This window comes from Mustela nivalis (assembly GCF_964662115.1).
Source record: "Mustela nivalis genome assembly, contig: HAP1_SCAFFOLD_2382, whole genome shotgun sequence".
NCBI lineage: Eukaryota > Metazoa > Chordata > Mammalia > Carnivora > Mustelidae > Mustela > Mustela nivalis.
In genome coordinates, this window is record NW_028134283.1 from 1,503 (window position 1) to 9,447 (window position 7,945).

At 47.7% G+C, this 7,945-nt stretch overlaps 1 long non-coding RNA gene across 1 annotated transcript; it reads left to right on the forward strand.

The window, feature by feature from the left end:
- Window positions 1-420: 420 nt before the first annotated feature.
- Window positions 421-2,754, forward strand: LOC309858423. The gene is made up of 3 exons (XR_014308182.1): window positions 421-489; window positions 1,011-1,151; window positions 2,401-2,754. It is a non-coding gene; the product is annotated as an uncharacterized lncRNA (long non-coding RNA).
- Window positions 2,755-7,945: the final 5,191 nt, after the last annotated feature.

Genomic DNA, 7,945 nt, shown 5'->3' on the forward strand with positions numbered 1-7,945 from the left:
GACCAATCTTCCATTCAACCATCACACCCCTTCCTATCTGAGAACTCTCTCCTTCTGTAATGACTCATCCAGTGTCTGTGTTTCCCACCTGTGTGTCTGTCTGGTTCATTTCAAAGTGCCCAGCATGCAGGGCAGACCCTGGTACCTTGCAGGTGCTCTGGAGACTTTGTCATGGCAAATTAAAAATCAAGGAAGGAAAAGAAGGGAGGGGAGTTTTCCCTAGTGGTGTGTTCTTTACAAGAGCACAGTACCCTTTACTTAGAACTCGCTAAGACCCGTGTGTTCGAGAGTAATTCTTCCACTTAACCTTCACGACGGAACTCTCAGCTTTGCCCATTCTTCAGAGGAAGGAATTCAGAGGAATTCCAAGGCAACAAAGCTCAGAATCCCGGTCTATAGGATCCCCCCACCCCCTCCCCAGCCAGATGCCTCATCACCCCAGAGCCAAGTGGGCTGTTTGAAGGCACAGCCCCCACCAAAAATACTTCCGTAAGTCCCACAGCGCCAACACAAGGATGTTGAATTGAACTGCAAGCCAGGAGGCTGCTTTTCATGTCCTTCTGCCTGGTCTAAAAAATTGACTAAGAATCCACGATTCTTTATACAGGGGTTAATCTGTTCCACTTGGCTCACCCAACTTCCCCAGGACCCAAGACGTGCCAGGGACTTGCTGTCTTTCCAGAGTCCAGAGAACCTTCTGGAACTTGTCTCTAGCACTTGGACTTCCATGCCCAGCTTTCCCACCTGTTTGTTTCTGACCCAGGTTTGTTCCAACCTGCAGGGTCTATACAGAAATGTCCCCTCCCCCCATCCCCAAGGCTGCAGTCACATTCTTAGCTGGCTATCAGCTTCCTTTCTGTTTGTTATGGGCTGAATCGTGTCCCCTCAAAATTTGCATGTTGAAGTCCTAACTCTTAGTACCTTAGGAGGTGACCTTCTTTGGAGGTAGGGTCTATAACAGAGGTGATCAAGCTCAAATGATGCCCTTCGAGTGGGCCCTAATCCAGCAGAGCCAGTGTCCTTGTTAGAAGAGGGAACTGAGACACAGACACGCACAGAGGCAACAATGGTCGTCTACAAGCCAAGAAGAGAGGACTCAAAAGAAATCCACAAGGTGGCCACTTGGTTCTCAGATGTCAAGCTTCCGAACCGTGAGAAAATCAATTTCTGTTTAAGTCGTCTGTTCGACGGCACTCTGTTAGGATAGCCCTTTCAGTCTAGAACACCACCCTTCCATACATCTTCTAAGCTCTCCCATCGAAATTCTCTAAAATCACACTGTCCCCTGCCTCGTGCCCAGTTCAGAGGCCTCTTCTGGTTAGGACATACGCCTCAATTTACTCAGTTCTCAGAGGGAGCAAAGCGAGGTGCATCAGGAGGACACAGAGACGGTGTTGCGGTCACTACGTGCAGGAAACGTGCCTCACGGGGGAGGGATGCTTCTGTGTCTCAGCCTGAATGTGCAAATCCGTAGGCCCTGTGGGGGGCTGAGCAGATGGGTTGCGGCTTCTGCGCCAAGATGTCTTATGCTCGTGACCACCTTCTATACAGACGCTCTTTATAGCTGAGGAAGCTGAGACTCAGAGAGATGAGGTCCCCTGCCTCAGGTCACACAGCACTAAGTGGTTGGAGGGATTGAAATTAAGGACTCCTGATTTCAAGTTCAGTTCCCCCACAGAGGAGTGGGACCTCAGCTATGTCTCCGTGCTGTGCATGTGTTTTGTTTCATTTTATGTGCCCCCCCCCCACGATGTTCTCAGGGCATGGTTTAAGCCAACACAATCTGAGGTGTGGTAACACTTTACTTTCAGCACTGTCAGGGAGGACGATTAGCACCGCATGGGCAAGTATATCAAGTCCTTACTATTTGGTTTTCTCTCATTGGGTGAGTGAACAAGGGAAGAGATGGATATTCTACCTGGGTCCTTCTGGCTGGAAAAAACCCCAGCATTTTCAGCTAAATAATAAGAAGAATAAGGAATGTTTGCTGAAAGCCTCTATGTAGCAGTTCCTGTACCAGGCACAGAGATCCCATTCGGTGCTCATAATGACCCCATGAAGTGGGCTTTCCTGACAGTCCTTTGACAGAGAAGCACCTTGAAGTGTAGAGAGGCTCTGTGATCTCCCCACAAGGATCACAGCGAGACGGTAGCAGAATCACAGCCAGATTAACTCTAAAGCCAGAGCTCTTCTCCAGGATGCTTTCCTTTGGTGGGAACAACTCTTAGCTTGGGGTCAAGGTTCTCACGGTCCCATCTGCCACTGCTCTGCTGTGGGTTGCTGGGAATGCAGCCCCGCTCTCTGGGCATCCTCAAACCCTGCCTTATGAAGTAGGAGGGCTACGTCAGATGACCACAGGGACCCCCTTCTCTTAGACTCCCTGTGACTCTGAGATCCTAGGTCCTTCAGAGAGTCCAGCCTTGGATCCTGTGGAGAGAGGTACGGTCATCGAGGAGGAGGTAAAGGGAAGGAAGGCAGCCTCAGGACCTCCCAACTTAAGGATGTCTACTCGCTGTGGGACAACTGCCAGAGGAAGACAAGCGGAGGTAAGAGGTAAGGGGTACAAAAGGGGGAGAATCGGGTCAGCAATCTGGTGTTTTTTGTTTTCTTGGTTTTTGTTTTGTTTTGTTTTTTTGTTTTTTGTTTTTTTCAGGAGGCTAAAAAAGTTAAAAGCCAATGGTTGGAGATGGCCCCGTTCTATTTTGTTTTGTTTTGTTTTGTTTTCCCTTCCATGATTTAATGGCTGGTATCAAAGCCACAGAGAAATGCTTGACAGAGCAATCCTATGGAAAGCTTTTATCTGTCCAGAGGACAGTGATTAAAACAGACAGATTTGGGTTAAGTATACCCATGGTCCCTGCACTTGGTTCGGTCGGGGGGAGGACCCCCAAAATGACCCCAGAGGACTCCACGGTCCCAGGCATTCAGAGGAGAGCCGGGACATCACCGAGGTGGGGGCCCCAGGGAACGTTCCTCAGCATCCTCCTGCCTCCGGGCCCACCTCAGTTCAAAGGATTGATTTTAGGCTCAAAAGGAGGATGTCTGAAATATATCGTATCTGGCTGGAGGCTTATCCCAAACTATACTGAGTTCTAGACATCCCATCTCCTACTATAAGAGACAAGAGAACCCAGAGTGGCCCTCTGGAGGGATTCACAAGATCAGGATTCTCTCAGGGGTCCCCCATGTGTCGGCCATGCACATGAGCCTGTTGGACCAGATCTGCCTTTGCAGGGTGGCACGGGACAGTGGGAAGAGTGCCCGCTGTGGCAGGTAGGTCTGCTTTCTACCTGCACTAGTTTTTCTTTCTAGAAACCATTACCGGAAAGCTCTCTGACTCCGTGGGTCCGCTGGCCTTCTTTACTAGCTGGGTGACCTTGGGGGAGTTCAATTCTCTGAGCCTCGGCTTTCCCACAGGTACTTCGGGGATTAAAAAGCCTTATCCTATATCCCACACAGAACTCATTGGAGAACGAAAGGAGTTCAATGAACGCATATTTCCTTGTAAACTATCCAGGGGGAAGGCAAGGTTGAGAAGAGTATGCTTACAGGTTCCTGAAACCCATAAGCTTTATGAACACACAGACTTCATGGTGAGTTTGGGTTGGCAGACTGCTCTTGGGGGCTCCAGGTGTGCCTGTGTCTGCCTCGGGTTCTTGACTCTCCCGCCTGCCTCCTTTGCTCCTACGTAAGCAGGCTCTGTGGACATGGGAAAAGGGGAGGGCTTTCACAGAGCAGTAAACCAGCATCACTGCGGGCTCTACCATTCACTAACTATGTGCCTTGGGAAAGTCAGGGCACCTCTTCTAGTATTAGTCTTCCCATTATTAAGTGGGGTGACAGTCACACTGTCTTCCTCTGCCACTTGTAGGGGGAACTGATAAGATAATGAACATACCAGGACTTGGCCCATGAGCACAGGCGTCATAACAGGCCTTAAGCACGTGTGTTGTGAAGTCTTATCTGTGGGAATCCCAGCTGTGCTGCTTGCTGGCCAGTAGCCTTGGGCAAAATCCCTTTGCCTACCTGATAGTTTTCTCAACTGTAAACTGATAATAACAGTACTTAACACACAGTACCATTTTGAGGATCTAGGGAGAGAATGCAAACACTCATTTGCATAGCATGTGACGCACAAGCTACACTTTTTATTGATATGAATGTCTGTTCCTTTTCCTCAGAACTGGGACCAGGTTTTTTGTTTTTTGTTTTTTTTCCCACCTCTTCTTCTGTGCTATTAAACTTTATCCTTTCTGACACTCTTCTCTGAAATAGAAAGGCACGTGCCTGGCTCTCTTTTTCACACGTTCTCAATGATATTGGAGCATACAAAATTTTTAAAAAAGAAAGTGGGAGAGGAAAAAAACAAAGAAATAAAAGGAGGAGGAAGGAGAGGAGGAGGGAGAGAGAGGGGTCTCTGCACTGTCCATTTGCTGGCTCTGAAACGTTCCCCTAGCACAAACCAGGCTCTAGCACACTTAGGTGGTGATGCTGGAGCCATCCTGGAGAAGACAGCCCACTTTGGGTCATTTTAAGGACTTGAGGACCTACAGGCTGTTTCCTGCTTACTCACCAAACCTCAGGGACCATGAGGTCTCAAGGACCTTTCCATCCTGCCCGCCATATTCTTCACAGCACTCCCAGGCCCTTTACCCTTCCACATTCGTGGAATCGGACATCGTCAGGGCTGGAGGTTCCCTCAAAGGTCATTATATCATCCATTCAAACCCAGTTTGAATCATCTGTACAACGTCTTGACAAGAGAGCATTCATATTTCAAAACTAGAGAACTCTGTGTCACGTGAAGAAGGCCTCTGTACCTTTGAGCATTTCACAACGCTCTCCTTTGGTGAAGCCAAATCAACTCCCTCTCCTTGCCACCCACTGCTCCAGGATCTGGTCTCCAGGGACCCACAGAGTTATTCTGTGCCCTCTAGGACAGCTGGGAAGAGGTCTGAGGATTTGACTGTGTTATCCCTGGCTCTTCTATGCCCCGTGTTAATGTCCCCTGGTCCTGGCTGGTTCATCCACTTGGCCATTCACTGATTCATTCAACACATCTTCACAGGGCATCTACTGTAGCAAGTTCAACCCAGGCATTCAGGGTATGGAGCATGACCAGACACAGGATATACCCTCTTGCGAGAGACCGCTAATCCCTGATGCTAGTAGTACCTGTCCTCCTATTGATGCAATGTGGCTATGGTAAGAATAATATGCAGTCAGGAACATCTATTATCATCATACCTGCCTCCTTATGTTATCCCTAGGATCACTATTCTGATTTGTTCTAATGCCACTTGGAGCCACATGAACCTACCGATAAATAGAAAGCCAACATTTATGATGTGTCATGTTCAAGGACAAGGACTTTATGGGCATCATCTCACTGAATTAGTATGACTATAAGTTCTCTTGGTCCCATTTTATGGATGAGGAAAATGAGACTCAGCTTCCTTGACTTGGCAAAGGTCTTTTGACTTGTAATCACATAAATAAGGTTATTTGAACCTAGCTCCAACTCCAAAGTCAACTGCTTAACCAATGCCTTATGTTTTCGATGAATAAATATAAGAAAAGATTCTTTTAAAATCAGTTGACTTTTTCTTCATACAGTCATTTTTCCCTGAAGTTCCAAAGAGTACAGAGTTTTAATTATTTCATTTGCTTTTCTCAGAACTCGCTAAAAGAAGAAAGATAGAAACTATGATTCTATTCATACAGATGGAGAGAGTGAGCCTCTGAGAGAGTGGAGAGTCCGTGTTTGTTCCCCAACTCTGCCTCTAGAGCCTTCTGTAGAATACCCAAAACATAAGCACTCAGTATACATTTGTGGAATGTATGAGTGTAGATATGAATAAATGAATGAATGAAAGAAAGAAAAATACACCCCAGGCTTGTAAGGATACCCTGTTTGAGTAGATTTTGAAGTTTCAGACCATCATTAGATCCCTGAAACGAGAGCTGTGACTGGGGGCAGGAGCGGCATCTTTGTGATACTGGGCAGAAGCCCCTTCTACTTCTTGGACCTCAACTTCTCCACCTGTATGATGGGGGGTTGCATGCGTAGTCACTAGGTTTGGCTGTGTGAAATACTAAAAGTAACCATGAGGGGTCAAGAGAGCATAACTTAGCTGTGTGACCTGTGGCAAGTTGTGCCCCCCTCTCTGGTCCACTTTCTCATCGGGGAAAAGAGAAGACTATGGTGAACTCATTTCTAGGGAGTCTGTTAACAATGCAGGGATAAGATTTCTAAGTTGGGAGTGATTAAGCCATGAACTTTTGCCCCGGTTTGCCACTAACATATGAGTAATCTTGGGCAAATGCTTTTCCATCCAGGGTCACATCATGACTTTTCTGGCTCTGGGCACTCTTCCCTCCCTCCGTAAATATATAGAATTATATTTTACAATTATAGTGGCAGAAAGATGTATACAATCAAGAGGCTGGATTCATCATTATTCACATTATTGACTATTTTCTTGTGAAAATATTGGCCCCTAAAAGTCCCTGGCTTTTCAGGCACCCTGCCACTGCACCTAGTAGAAGAGTCAGCTGTGGGTCCACATCTGGACCTTAGATCCTCATCTATAAGACAGCACCGGGAGGGTCTCTGCGTACCTGTAGCCAAACCTAAGGAGCTGAGAGGGATGGAGAAGGTTCCCACATGGACGAGCCAAGTGATAGACATTTCGCAACTGACGCAGACCCACAGCAAGTTATGTAAAAATGCATCCCAGACAGTGTGGGCTGAACTCTGGAAACAAAGCTCCTCTCTCAGGTGAGCCTGCCATCATCTCATTCTGGCTCACACAGCCAGGGGTGAGCCTTTCAGGCAGGGCGCACGATGGCAAAATGAGATAAGGAGGGGGCGCGGCCAGACGGGCAGACTTTCACTCCGCTCTGCATGGCCCGTGCCATCCGGGATTAACACTCGCTCTGTCCCAGGCACTGTGGTCAACTGCGTGGATTAGCTCAGGCAGCCTTCACAATAGTCCAAGCAGGGAGGCAGAATTATTATTCCCATTTTACAGATGAACAAACAGAGGCTCAGAGAAGCACAGATATCTTGCCTAAGCCTGACTAACTCGGTGGCAAGTAACACAGGTGGCACTGGAACCTAGGTAATCGGACATGAGAGTTTGTGTTCATAACTTTTAAATTAGCTTCCCAGCTCGAGGAAAACGGACTGTGTGAGGACAAGGGGCAGTTCTTAATTTTCCATAAATGAAGTATAACAGAGTAAGTTTTCATAGAAGTATGAGCAAACAGAGCTCAACGGAAGGAACACTAGAGACTAGAAGGCCACTCCTAGATGAGTAGCACAGAAATGGCCTTGCAGGAGGAAAAGGAACTGGGTGGGAGAGGCCGGGCGAAGACCTTCCAGGAGAAGGCGGAACATGAGAAAAGACTGGGAGTTGCGCTGTCACCGGAAGGGGGCTCTGAAAATGGGGAAAGGCCTCCATTCTTGATGGAGCTGAAGGTGCACAGAATAGCCGGGGGAAATGAAATTGCAAGGTCTGCCTGAGGTTACAGCGCCACGGACTGTGAAGGGCATGCCAAGAGACCTGAAGTTCATCCCAAGGACAACAGGGCATCTTTGGTGGTTTTGAAAAAGAGTCCATGCGTGGGGCTGGTTTGGGGGCATTCATTAGCTTGGGGATATGGTGCTCCTTTCAGTAGGGTCATATTGAGGAAAGAGCCAGGACTCATGCCTCATGCTTCCCTGCCCAGTGCTCATGGGGCAATCTGGAGTTATTCAGACTTAAGACCTATATTGGAAAGCACGGAGTGTAAGCAACCTTTTGAAGAGAGAAGGCTGACAAATTTTTTAGATAGTAATTTTCTATTGTGTGTGGTTTTTTTTCCCCCTACTGCTTTAATATCCACCAGAAAATTGTGCCTCATGATTGAACCCAAGGGACCTCTTTAAGGCTCTAGAAGG